The 14,585-nt window shown below is 42.8% G+C and overlaps 1 long non-coding RNA gene across 2 annotated transcripts; it reads right to left on the bottom strand.

The window, feature by feature from the left end:
• Positions 1–3,958: 3,958 nt before the first annotated feature.
• Positions 3,959–14,153, bottom strand: LOC135981406 (uncharacterized). Of its 2 annotated transcripts, none has more exons than XR_010598400.1 (3): positions 13,968–14,153; positions 12,653–12,699; positions 3,959–10,725 (listed from the first exon to the last, which is right to left on the bottom strand). It is a non-coding gene; the product is annotated as an uncharacterized LOC135981406 (long non-coding RNA). The 2 variants fall into 2 exon arrangements; XR_010598399.1 differs by having other exon boundaries at positions 3,959–8,605.
• Between the last annotated feature and the right edge of the window lie 432 nt (positions 14,154–14,585).

The raw sequence follows: 14,585 nt of genomic DNA, 5'->3' as shown, positions 1-14,585 counted from the left end.
AGATAAATAGACAGTAATAAGGAGAGTGTCTTCTGAATAAAGCTGACTGACACCTCTTCCTCCTGCCCCCCCCCCAAGAAAAACTTGAAATTCCATCCCAAAGTAAATTCTGATATGTTGATATTTGTTTTTGCCCTGACTTGGGATAAATAGTGGAAATACTGAAACTTTCCATGGAATGAAAATGTCAGAACGTTTTGTTTTGATATTTTTAATTGAAATTAAATCTCTCTGCATTCTCAAATTACACTGTTTCCTTTTGGATCAACATAATCATTGCATTCACCTGAGCTGCTGCAGTGCCTCCTGGGAATTATAGTTCCTGGTTCTTCAAGCCACCATTTAAATCCAGTATACTGTCTTGAAATGATGAAGTTTAATAGGAGTTCAAAACTCAGGACAAGATTGCATTTTTGCCATCAGTGACATAATAAAATAAGAATTTAAGCAATAGTAAATAAAAACATAAATGACTTTTTGGAAGGTTGAAGGCTTCTTTAAAATGGTATTTAGCACTTAAAAATATATTTTCCATTACTAAGAGTTTAAGCCACTAGTCTCTCTGCATCGTTTGGGAGCAGTTTCATCTGCAATCAAAGTAGATGGACCTGACTTTGTTGTCTTCCACCTTGTGCAGTCATTTATAGCAGCAGTGCAAAGTGAATACATAGTTGGTGTAAATGCTACCAAACCAGAATCAGTGAATGGAACTACTCATGCGTAGGTAGGCACACACTAAAGTGCCTTGCTGAATTGAGTACTTATTTTCCAGCAGGCTTCTATCCCTGCTGTAAGTGAAATTCCATCAGGTAATGGCATCTCCATTCAGGTGGATAACAGTTGTTTTGCTCTGGAAAAAGATCAGATCAATACACACAATGTGCTTGAAGATCCATTCTATCCTTTCATCACATCTGGCTGCCAGGAGGAGAGTGAGTGAGAGGGGAACAAAGTGCCTAGATATAACTTACTTCAGACTTAATAAGGAGTGTGGGAGGTCTTAAATTGCCAGCAGCATCCTGACCAGAAGGATGTAATCTAACAGAGCTGCTCTATGGGCTCTTTCTGGTGAAGATATTTTTCCTTAGGAACATGTTTTCAGAGGGTAGAGCCCTGTTGGCTTTCCAGTTTTAAGTTTTCTTTCTTTGTGTGCACATTTCTTAGTCTTTTTATTGCAGGGTAATAATGTGATATGTTTGTATTATATGTTATGGTTGGAATATACATATGTAGTTATGGCCCTTTGCTTAGGGGTTTACTTTTATCTATTTTGTGAAGTTTTAATAAGTACTTAGTGAGGTCTGAGTAATTGTATTAGTGCTTTAATGCTTATTACAAGGTTTTAATTACAGAGATAACATCAGCCACTCTTTCTCTGGAGCTATTGCTCTGGCAAAGTTGTTTTAATGTATCTTGCTTTATTTAAAGTGTGGTTCTACTCAGAAGAGATGCCGTTTAACCAAAAAAAAAAAAAAGGCTCCAAGTAAAATGGATCCACCTCCTTCCTTATAACCCCTATCACTGAAGCCAGCTGCCCTTAGATTGATAGATCAACCTGAAACAATGGGGATTTTTTGGACTCTGCAGTGTGATTAGCTACCCAAATAGCCATGCTGGCAAAGAACACCCACTTCTAGGGCTGGTTGGAAAAAGGCAATTTTTCCTGTGAGAAATTTTGAATAAAAATATTGTTTTATCCATCTGGAATTTTTGAAATTAGTTGAAACAAAATGTTTGGGGGAGGGGTTGTTTTTGTTTTGAACTGACATTTCCAAAAAAACTTCATTTAGTTTCAAAATGTTGATTTGAGACTAAATTTTGTTTTGCACTTTGCTGTGTGAAAACATGTTTGTTTTGTCAGAAGTGACATTTTCCCACCAACCCCCCCCCCCCCAGCCCCCAAAAAACCCACCTGTTTGTTTTTCAGTGAGAACTTTCTTCTTCACAAAATTTTTTGACCAGCTCTACCCCCTTCTATCTTTCTGCAGATCCTCTTGGACACTGATATGAGCACAGTGATTCATGTATTTGCAACTTTTACAATTCCTTATGCCTAAGACTGAAATTCAGTGCCCTGAGGAAGCTACAACTAGTCCAGAACACCTCAGCTCATCTGTTCATCAACCAGGTTATCAGGAACACAAACATAATTCACTACTCTGTACACTGACTCCTTATTCAATAAGAGTTTCGTTCAAGGTCACTGTTAAAGCCCTGATTGTATTGGCTATTGCCACTTGAGAGATTACCTCTCTCTGGGCAGTGATGACCTCGCAGAGTAGCTCCACTAGAGAAATGAAGTGTAAGACTTGATGCACACTTGACAGAGAATTCACAGGAGCTGGGCCAAAACTGTGAAATTTACTGTGTTTACACTGTTTGAGAATTTGGTCTTCTACCTATGGTTCTCAGGACTCATGTAGTAGGAAGACCTAACTGGATCAAGCTAATGAATTGATTAGCTAAACTGAGATGCCTTCTTTTTTAAACCATAGACCCCAATACAGAGATCTGTGCACAATGTTTGGGTTTTGTTTTGAATAAGAGTGGTTTCTGACAGGGCCGGCTCCAGGCACCAGCCCACCAAGCTTGTGCTTGGGGCGGCGCGGCGCTCCCGCTCTGGCCGCCGGGGAGAGCGGAGCCCCGGCTGGTCTCTCCGCCCTCCCCCCGGCGCTCTGGCCAGTCCGGGAGAGCGGAGCCCCGGCCGGGCTCGCCACCCTACCCCCGGCCCTCTGGCCGCCGGGGAGAGCGGAGCCGCGGCGGGCTCTCCGCCTTCCTCCCGGCGCTCTGGCCACTGGGGAGAGCAGAGCCGCGGCGGGCTCGCCGCCCTCCCCCCCGGCGCGCCAGCCGGTCCGGGAGAGCGGAGCCCCGGCCGGGCTCTCCGCCCTCCCCCCCGGCGCTCTGGCCGCCGGGGAGAGCGGAGCCGCGGCGGGCTCGCCGCCCTCCCCCCGGCGCTCTGGCCGCCGGGGAGAGCGGAGCCGCGGCGGGCTCGCCGCCCTCCCCCCGGCGCGCCAGCCAGTCCGGGAGAGCGGAGCCCCGGCCGGGCTCTCTGTCCTCCCCTGCCGCGCTGGGGCGGCGGGAGGCTTTTTTGCCTTGGGCAGCAAAAAAGCCAGAGCCGGCCCTGGTTTCTGAACATATTTTCCTGTTGTTCTATGTGAATAAGTTCTAAATATATTTGAACGCTAATTTTATTTTGTAACCTCTCAACCAGGCACTTCAGCTACTGGATCTCAGTAACAGATCAATATGGTCCATATTTTCAAGTAGTACAAACCCTTTACTCCTTTTGAACATTTTCTATCACTGAAGCTGCCTCTCGCCAGCCCACTCCCATGTTTCTCTACAGTGCAACACAGCTCAGCTCAAAATGAGAATAGGGTGGGGCAGAAATACAAGAAAGAGTTAATATCAGGCACTTATCTTAAATTAGAGGGGCATAAGGCATGCTGATAGCAATCCCCCACCCAATGTCACTGAGGAACCTGCTACTGAAAGGACACATCAGGCCATTGAGTAATCAAACTGAGAGCCAGGCATAGCACTGAACAGCTAATAATGATGGCATCAGATACCTGTCTCCCCTTCTTTCTTAGTATCCTCCACTGAATAAATGGATGAAGAACCCAGTGCAACTGTTGTTCCATCTACAGTCAAGGGAAAAAACCTTAAAGAAAGAAAGAACTTGCAGCAAGTAGTAAGAGTCACCATTACCGGTTTCTAGCTTGATAATGCGGTGCTGATGATTTGCGTTTCTATATATTTCCACAGTTGCGGTGATTTAATGCCCCAGATAACAATGGCACAGAGGCTAAATTGTTTGTAGGTTTGTTGCTAAGACCTGGGAGAAAAGAAAGTTAGACAAACTTTGGAACTCAAGCACAGATGATAGATATTGAAATACTAAATTAACCTTCAAGCTCTCTTCTGAGAAAAAACAGACAGAAGCAATGGACACTCAAGATCTTATTAACATTGACAATGACAGAGTACATATAATCAGGTTTTCTTATGTATTCCCTAGCACATCTCCAAGCTGCTAATACTGTATTTTGTTTACATTTTGCTCATCTACCCTAATAAATTAATAATAGTATGGTCTGAACAAGGGGGATTGGTGGATATATTTTGCGTAAATCTGGACTCACTAGAGCTAGAAAGCATGAGTTAGAAATTTTCAACTCGCACATTATTAGGTTCACATGCCATTTAAGAGAGACTGTGATAAGGCGGCCAATCCCATACCCGTTGAAGTTAATTGGACCTTTGCCGTTGGTTTAAATAGGTGCTGGTTCAGGTGCCAAATGATCATAGGGAGTACAGAAAGAAAAACATTGATTTGAAAATTAAATGCAACAGATCAAATGTTCAAAAAAGAGTCTTATCCCAGCATCTATTTAATGTGCATGCATATGCGTGCGCACACATGCACTCTGAGCACTAATATTTGCATACACAGAGGTGTGGGCTGCTGGTAGAATTTACCTAGGCAAAGCCTATTACTTATGGTTTTGCAGATGGAGGCTACTGCTTGAGAACTCAGCTCAGAATATAGAACTGCTTGGGAAAGCACCCTTTTGGACCAGCCTCAAATTTGCGAGGTGATTATCTATCTTCGATGCTGTATATAAGATAAGTTTCCCTACAGGAAAAAATGCAGGAAGGGACAAAGAGGGATGAAATATTCACAAGGATCTGGTCACAGTGTTATTCTATGTTTGTTACATGGGGAAAGAGTGGGGGGAAAGGGGACTTTTTCCAACTATGGAATGAATAGTGGGACTAGATTACAAACATGAAGAATCCTCAGGGACCTACAGGATAATAGTGACATCTGCACAGAGGCCCTAACCTCTACACCTGCTCCATGGCCTATAGGTTCTCTTCCTTGCTCCACAAATACCGCCACTGCAGGGGTGGCTCTGTGGAACAGGTCAAAGCCTCAGGATTCCTTTTCTGAAAAATTTTCACAGGACCTGAGAGAAGGTGAAGTACTTCACCAACCCACCCCCCTGCAAAGCAGGGCCATGCTGTCCTTGTCCCATTCACTGTCTCCTTTCTCCTCTTGAAGATCTAGACCCCATGGATCACCCTGTGTGAATACCTGGGAAGGGATGAATCTACCACTGATACCTAGTTCCACACTTTTCTTGTTTACCAAGCATGATCTTAACACTGTCCTTGAGTTATGTTGACTATCATCATGACAAACATGTTGAGATGACAGACAATAAAATACAGTATTTTGCCAAGTTCCTTTAGACTTACTGAATGACTTAAGACCACAGACATGTGACAGCCAATGCATGCAATTAAACTTTCTGGGAACAGCTGTCTCTATTAGAATTCTCATTTTTTCAAAATGTTTTAAAGAACTAAAAATAAAGGATTAGAATAAAATCCTTAACTGGCAGTGACATTGTAATAGTGAGAGCCATAAATCAGTTTAATAAAGATGGCAGGAGCTTTACAAATCCTTTTGGTTAAAACTTCAGAATAGGTTACTGTAGCAACTCAAGAATGAAGGATGGGGAAAATCTGATCATACGTTTTGTGCTTGCAATTAACTGGAGAGATCTTGAAGCATATTCTGCAAGTCAAACAAAAAGGAATTACAAGAGTCAATTGAGCAATGTTTATAATTTAAACTGACTTACATTGACAGGACTTTGCTTTAATTCAACATGAAGTGTGGACTCCAATTCAGATGTTCACGGTAAGCTTGTTGACTCTTGAATAAATGCTGCTTATGGACCAAAGCCAACTCTGTTGAAGTCCGGAGGAGAACTTGAATGGATTGGGCTGGTATAACCTTCAAATTATGACAAAATGACAAGACTGTGTGCTTTCTAAACCACACGGGTCATTTCGTTTCCTTGGAAAGTAACAATGTCTGAATAGCCACTGAATGTTAATGGATACAAATTGCACTAAAGACAGGAATGAAGGCAGAGTAATAGTCAAATAATGATCCATTCTCTAAAATGAAGAGTGTTTTAAAAAATTATGTCAACCCAACACGTCCTACTAAAACGTACAGGAATGAATATAAGAGTAAGGGACAGAACAAGGCCAGAGTAAGGGACAGAACAAGGCCCTGGGAAGGGGGAGGGATGGATAAAATAGCTTTGAAAAATTTGCCCTTTAATACAAACCAGTAGATCGAAAGGGCAAGTAATAAAACCATGCTCTTCCAAAGTACCCTTCTGTAGCCAGAAATCAATTCAATCATGGAAAGAGAAAGTATACACCGTACCAATAGCCAGAGATGGAAAAAAAACTGAAATCTGACAGAAGCAGGGACACTTCTCTATCACTTCAAGTTTTGACCTCTTTAGTGGTGACTGAGAAAAATGTTATTACGTCTGTTATTTCAAAAATATTATATATATACATTAATTTGGTTACTGTGCCAAATAAAAAATGGCATAGAGGCTAAGAAGCCCATCCTTTTAGTTGTGCAGAAAAAATGTTCATTTTTTCCTCACCAAAATAAACAATTTTGGTCCCAGTTCCATTGTTATGTATTTTATATAGACACTTGTAGATACATTCATTTTTAAAAGAAAATGTTGGGATTATTTTTTGTACACCTCCACTTTAGTAAACACCTTAGTTACCATAAGTCAAACTCTATAGGTCTCTTGATAACCATAAAAACTTCTAAAATCAACATAAAGTAGCCCTCCTATGCCTAAAATAATTCATGACTTTAATATTCTATATTTACTTGTCTTAGAGTTTTATATTGCTGTCCATCTCTGGCATCCCTTTTTGGAGTAACATCTCTGCTTGGAGTAGGGTTTTGATTTTGATTTTTTAAGCTTTTATTGATTTACCTTTTTAGGTTGATTTGTTTCAGGAACTGTTTGGGGGTTTCTTTGCATAGGGTTTAATTGGCATGAGGGGGTGTCAATGTGGTGAGTGTCATTCTTATGATGGAAATACCTTTTCAAAGAAGAAGGTTTTCTAGTGTTGTGAAGACCATCAGATTCTGGATTTGCCTAGCTCCTGTCAATTTTGTTCCATAGCTGGTTTCCCTCAACTGAGAATGCTTTGTCCCCAGTTCTCAAGTGCTTAGTCTTGGAATATCTTAGGCAAGTGTTCTGAGCCCTTTTGGGAAGCTGGAAATCTCCCTTTGCAATGGCCTAATGTTCCTATTTCTAGCCCTGCAAGGATGTGAAATGGTGGTGTAGCAGGGTGCTGGTGCAGAGGCACCTAATTAGCCCCTGCTCAGCTGGGGAGAAGTCTGGTGCCTGGCTTTTAGAACTGGCTGCACCTGTGGGCCTGAGACTTTCAAGGGCTATAAAGGCTGGCTAGCAGCCAGAAGGAAGGATGATGGCATGGGGAAGGTCAGCCTCCAGGCTGAGGGCAGGCTCTGGGTGGAAGTGGAGATTGTAAACCCTGCAAACTGTATATAGTATCTCACTGGTGGTGGGAGAAGTCTGTAAATAAAGCCAGGGGTGCTGCAGAAGGAGAAGCCTCTCTGTGCTTTATTGGGGCAGCCAGTGAGCCCCAGGAAGAGGGACGGGCAGAGGACCTGTTACAGGTGGACTTTAAAATTGTGACTTTTTACACATAGGAAAGCTATTACTAAATATTGCCTATCCTAAGCCTGGGACAGAAATGGTTTACATGTGAGGTGGTGGGAACTTCAAACCTGATGATGACTATTTCTATCAAGTTGATTTTTTTTTTAAAAGTCAGCTGCTCAGGGAGTTGGAATATAAGACTAAGTCCTGGTAGAAACGGACAGAGGGCAAGTGAAATACGTGATGTCTCAGTTTATCACTTAGAGACCAGCTCAGCCTATGTGGCACTTACGTTGTACTTAAAAAAAAAAAAAAAAAAAAAAAAAAAGTAAAACCAGCCTTTTGAATACTCAAAGTCATTGGGATGGAAGACTCAGCACACTTCCTCTGTTCATTGTTTGGCAAACAAAAAAAATCTTTTTCCCAAGCGTCATGAGCAAAAAGATACCTACAACGAGGTTATAAACATTTTCTCTGTAGCTAAGAAACACTCTGCTCAGAGACACATAATGGTCTGATTTTTATCTTAATCTTCATGCTGCATATAGTCTGCACAAGCCACCACCAACCCTACAGCCTGCATGGGTAATTCAAGGACAAATGATTATCTAGTTTGCATGCACTGTAACACTTTCTGACATCATGCATTAACAGCTGTGCTTGAGCAAGTCTTAGAAATATGTGTGGCATGTTATTTTAGCTTTCTCAGTTCAATAATTGACTCTGTATTGGTACCTTTGTCTCCCTCTTCCTGATGTCTCAGAACCATCTGCAGCAGTGGCTTCACTCTGCTTTGCTGTTCTGGTGGTTGTCAGACTCTAGGTTTCTTCTGAGTAACTTATTGGTGTTTCCTCCTCGGGGAATTTTCTCTTGAGTCTCTTGCCACTGCTCTCCATTGCATTGTGCTGGACTCTATTTGAACATCAGTTTTCAGAACAGTTTGGGCAGATGTTCCACTCAGCTTTCTGTGCTTCCTGGAGCTGGGATTAATAACTTCAAGTTTCTTCCTCTGAGAGCCAAGTGCATAGGTAGCCCAGAGCTGGTTGAGGACTCCAGATGGATCTTTCTGCCAGCATCTGTTGGTGAGCGAGGGGAAATAACAGATTGGGCCAGGCCTTATTGACATTTCTGTTTTGTCACAGTTTGAGTCATTTTGGTTAAAATACCATTCAGTTTTGCATTTGGGGGCACTAAAATGCTATTATCCCTGCTGAGAAGTGAAAGGACAAGAGAAATGCACCAAAAGTGCCTGTTGCCCTGACTGAGACTTCTGTCAGGCACCATTGGGTAAGGGAGGCTGGACAGTGCAAAAGGGAAAGAGAGAGGGAAAGTAACTCCTATTTTCTGTTGGAAGTATGCCTCTAGTAGTACAGACTCTGGAAGGGTTCTATACATGACTGATCTCTCGCCAAAGACTCAGCACAGAGGTACCTTCAAGACAGCAAGTGACTTTGAGGCAGACAGAGTTGAGATAAAATGAGGTGGTTTGGACCAAAGCTGCAGAGAGCAGTAGCCTACCTGAAGGGCTCCAGCATGGCCCTCCCTACCCAGCAATCAAAGCTGACTTCACATCAGTCAGGTCAGGTGGTAGAGCCCCTGGAGCAGCCCAGGCAGCACTTTCCTTAGGAGATGGACACTAACCTGTCAGAATTCTTGGACTCCTCTAACCTTGGATAACAAACTGTTAGTGGGAGAGCTGGGGAGAAGGGATATGGCTAGAATGCATCAGCCACTCACAGCTGCAAGAGGTTGGGACTATTGCTAAGACATCCTGGGCTGTGCATGTAAGGGGTCTTAATAGATATTGTTAATGTATTAATTGCTGTCTTACCAAGTTTATTCTGTTGTCCATCCTTCTCAGGCCCCCTCCCCAATAACGTTCTGTTTGTTTTAAACCCTTGCAATGGGAAACCTTACCCATCCATGACTCCCTAGGTTGTATATTTAGTTTCCCCACTTTCTGGATGGGAGCTCAAGCCAGTGTTTAAGTTTTCAGAAAGACTCCTAGAAAATTGAACCTGGCCTATCTTGCTGATGACACTTGGCAGAAGGGTTATGTATATTTTACTCAAATTGATTTATTATGGATCCCTCCAATTATCTTCAGTATGCCTTGTTCTCATCAGCCCAGTCATCCAGGAATGCCACTTACAGGTAGCAGCAAATAAGACTGAGCACGTAGCCTAAGGCTGCTGATACATCACTTTATGTCCTCTAAAGATTTTTTTTTCTTTGACTGTGGAGGAATTCATTAGGGGAATTACCAATAGTTGTTGCAAAATTTGTAAAATTGTAGTGATTAAATACCATTCCTTATTGACCCAGTATTAACGATTAAATAGATTGTGATTTCTTTCTTTCTTTGGTTTGGGATGGTCCTTAGTTCCTGGGGAATTTTGTTCCACAGGCTGGGACCAGCCCCCAAGAAGGGTCTTACTGTTGAGAGAGCCACTGGGCCTGCAGAGCAGAGTGGTTGACAGTGACCCTCACTTAGAGCTTGATGCAATTTTGTAGATATCCTGGGCCCAGGCCATGGAGTGCTTGGAAGATAAGGACACGTCCAAAAGGAAACTGGATAGCCATTTGTCTTGGATGGTTTAGACACAAATCCTGCATCTTGGCAGGGGGTTAGACTAGCTGACCCTTGAAGTCCCTTCTAACCCTAAGGTTCTATGATTCTATATGCATGTCTTGAAAATTCTCTGAGACGGGGTGCTGTTTGGTTAATGTCACAGAAGCAGAGGTGTGGGTGAGAATACATTCCTTGGGAGAACAGGCAAGAGGAAAGATTAGGTTTGAGAATTTGCTTACCAACATCAAATAAAAATTTGAAGCACTATCCAAACCTGAAGCAAACTAAATCAAAACTGATCTCTTGGGTTTGGTTTTGTTTGTTTGTGGTTTTTTTTTTTAAGGTTAGGAAAATGTTGGCTAACTTTTATTTTTCATTATTTATAATTTTCATGCTACTATGCACTTCCTGGTTCCAGCTGGAATGAGAGGTAGATGTGCTGAAGTACTCTGGGAAATGCTTCTCCTTGTTGTGTCTGGCCTGATTGATCAATTGAGACCAGGGCTGTGAGTAGATACTGCTGTCTTCTGCCCTTGACAGGGCAGAAGATCAATGAATTTCCTTCCAGATCCTGTCTTGAGCCAGGAATGGAGAGCAGGAGGGGAATCAAACCAGAAACTTTATCTAAAAATAAATGGATTGACTGGGTTAAAAAAATTAGCGTAATCATTTGAAGGCTTTAAATTTTTGCTTGTTTGTGTAGAACAACAAACATGATACACACTCCTTAATGACCAGTTGTCAGGGCCGGCATTCAGGGGTAGTAAGCGGGGCAATTGCCCCAGGTCCCACACACCTTGCAGAAATCCAATGTGTGAGCAGATAAGTGAGGGTGAGGTAGGGGCCCACCCCTTTATTTCTGCCCTGGGCCCCAGCGAGTCTGCAAGCCCTGGTTGTAGTAGTTCAAAATGATTCACAGGCATATTCCTTAATGAACTGATGCAAGGCCAGAGTGTCGGTTGGTGTAAACTGGCATAGTTCCACTGAAGCTGATGTTCCCCAGCTGAGGATATGGCTCAGAATAAGTAAATAGCTATAAAGGTGTAACGCTGGGTTCCCAAAATGCCATTTCCATTTATTGTAGAGAACTTTCTAGGAGTACTTTCTTTGACTCCACAGTCAAGTATTTGTAAACAAGTATCGTACTCATGTTTTTGAGACTTGAGTGAAGCATTTGTTGTAGTAATACGTCAGGCTAACTAATCTCCCCTACTGACCAATGTTTGTCAACCTATAGCAAGACAGGAATGGATGGACTCCATAACCCCTGAGTATCAGGAGGGTTTAATGCCCAATGGCAAGTTAATTGTGCAGTATGCAGAACTGTTTACTGGTATCTCAAACACTAGGACACTGAAGTCACTGCTTCCTTAAAAATCAAAAGCACATTTTTTCTCTGTGTCACATAGATAAAAAAATTGTAGCCCGTGCATAATAATAACAGCTCACTCAGGCTTATAAATATATGTCCCTTCATAGCCCATTCCCTCAGTGTGGGCTCAAGCTAGGAAAGGCCACTAGACTCAGTTTGAGAACACTCTTTAGTGTACATTAGTGTGACAGATGGCTCAAACAACAGAGTCAAATGGTTTCCAAGATATTAGTTCAAGTGTATGATCCTTTAAGAATTTACTTTTGGGCCTTGCTTACAAATCCTGACAGTATAATCTGGACGAATGTGTTACTTGTTAACACTTCTGCCACTTTCCTGTGCTACTTCACAGCTGTATTCTTGTTTCTTAAGTTTCTTTTCTCTTATAACATAGCCATGGAGAACACTTCTACAGAAGGCCATCCCTCTCCCCCAATATCACCAGTACTGTATGACCATAAAGTAGTAATATCATTGATATGTATTTATATTTAACTGACCCAGGCTAGTCAATTAACAGTATATTGGAAGTAATTAGAGAATCTGGTTCCTTCTTGGGAAGAGTGGTTTCCATCAGTTACCTTGGAAAACTGGAACACAATCCAATCTATTTTTGGTGTGGAAGTTTTTCTTGATGTTCATCCTAATTTCTCTTATTTCTTAACTTCATCTGCTGTAATATCACTTTCTTCCATCATCAATAATGTCTCTGCCTCATTGTTTACAACCCTCAAATATTTGCTGATGGGTATGATTGGCCTTACTTGCCACCCAAACAACCTTCACTCTGCCCATTAGTAGATCCATTCAATAACCATATGATTATGACAAAGGCATTTTAATAATTTATGGTCCCAGATTAGATTAAAGGAAGATCTGATTTTTTTTTCCCCCATACGATTTCCACATGGCATCACTACAAGGCAGAATTAAAGTTGTTTGAGCACCTGACTGCAGATTTCCATACCTTAACATGTTTGGATTGCTTTGAAGTTTAACTTCAGTTCCAAACTTCTTGGCTTTGTAATGTTTCTTTTTAGAAATAATTACCACATTCAACTTGCATAGCTTTGCCATTTTTTGTCCAAGAAGCCACGTGAATTAAAGACAATGTGGCCAAAAAGGCTAATGCAATCCTTGGATGTATAGTCTTGAATAGGCATAGGGATGTTATATTACCTTGGTATTTGGTTGGTGTGACCGCTGCTGGAATACTGTGTCCCATTCTGGTATCCACAATTCAAGAAGGATGTTGAGAAATTGGGGAGGGTTCAGAGAAGAGCCACAAAAATGATTAAAGAGTTGGAAAACATGCCTTACAGTGGTAGGCTCAAGGAGCTCAATCAATTTAGCTTAACAAAGAGAAGGCTAAGGGGGTGACTTGATCAGTCTATAAGTACATACTTGGGGAACAAAACTTTGATAATAAACAATTCTTCAATCTAGCAAATAATGGTATAACAAGATCCAATGACTGGAAATTGAAGCTAGACAATTTCAGATTAGAAATAAGGTGCAGTTTTTTAGCAAGGAAAGTTATTACCTGTTGGAACAATTAACCAAAGGTCGTGGTGGATCCTGCATCACTGGCAACTTTTAAATCGAGATTGGATAGTTGTCTAAAAGATATGCACTAGTTCAAATAGGAATTAACTCAGGGAAGTCCTATGGCCTGTGTTATACAGGAGGTCAGACCAGATGATCACAATGGTCCCTTCTGGCCTGATCTACGATTCCTATAATGTACTTTTGACCTTAACTCCTTAACACCAGCTTAACATCCTTTTTTTGCATGTGGGAAAATACAAATGTAAAGGGCTTTATAAATATTAACTTAGGTTGCAATGTTCAAAGGAACCTAATGGATTTGAATGCATTTGAGTGCCTAAATCCCCTGAGGTATTTTGAAAATGTGAGCCTCAAGCCCTGATCCAGTAAAAACTTACACATGTGCTTAATTTTATGCACTATGAATAGTCCCTTTGATTTCAAATGCACTACACTCAGAGCATAAAGTTAAACAGATGCATAAATCTTTACAGGAGCCAGGCATTATGTCTTCTAATCATTATATACAGTCCATCACTATATCTAGCTATGTGATGGTGTGGCAGTCTACACCCGCCCTCGTCACACAAACAGGGGGTAGAGGGCTGAAGCGCATTGCCTAAGAGTCCTCTCCCTGGCTTTCCAGATGCCCGGGTCAGGATCTAAAGTCCAAAACACAGGTGATGGCCCCTAGGATCAGGGTAGCATGGCCTAGCAGCCAGAGTTCAATGGGGGGTGTGTGGCACCCACCAAGGGGTGTGGTGGCCCTGGTAGGGGGGCTCAGGCCCACCTGACTCCACCAGGCCACGACCCAGGGCTCTAACAGTGGCAGAGCAATTCCCTACTGACGGGGGGGGGGGGGGGGGAAGACACATCCTACAAAAACACACTGAGGTTTCCTGGGCACGAGGTAGCACTCCTTCACCCTCCCTGGGTTACTTCCTACCAGTATCTGTGTTGAGGTTTCCCATAAAGCTTCAGATTCTCCATGGTCTGTTGTGCTGGTTGCCTCCTGTGGCTCCTCCTGTTGCCAGGGTTCAAGCAGGCCCATGGAGGCGCTGATTCCTGGCACAGACCAGGAGTGTGGCTGGTCCTCCATCAGCACTTCCCAGATAGGTCCTTCCCCTGCAGGCTCCCACCCAGAATGAGCTGGGCTTCCTCCCTTTATACAGCTAGAGCACGCCCAGTCCTGCCTGGGAGGTGGGACTTCTTCTGTCAATAATATGGGCTTAAGCCTGTCTGGGTTAGTGTGGGGTATGCAGACCCTATCACAGGTGGGTAAACAGACCCACACACTAGGCGACAGGCTGTTAAAGAGCTGCACTGGACTCGGTCAGCCCTGCCTCGCCACACCTGCAAGACATGCACAGGCTGGAGAAGGAGTTAAAAGGGAAGCAGAGCAGCCCCTTGTGGGCAGACCAGGGAAGAGGTCAGACCTTTAACTTGCAGCTCCTGAGGAAAGGGCTGAGAGAAGGCAGGATCTCTCCCACAACAACTGCCTGAGGGTCCCCCCTTGAGGGAAGGGAGGACCTGAGTTTGATCCATCCTGAGAAGGAGGCATTTT

The sequence above is a fragment of the Chrysemys picta genome, chromosome 2 (assembly GCF_011386835.1).
Source record: "Chrysemys picta bellii isolate R12L10 chromosome 2, ASM1138683v2, whole genome shotgun sequence".
Lineage (NCBI taxonomy): Eukaryota > Metazoa > Chordata > Testudines > Emydidae > Chrysemys > Chrysemys picta.
The sequence above is the reverse complement of the archived record's forward strand: the minus strand, read 5'-3'. Positions and strand labels throughout refer to the sequence as shown.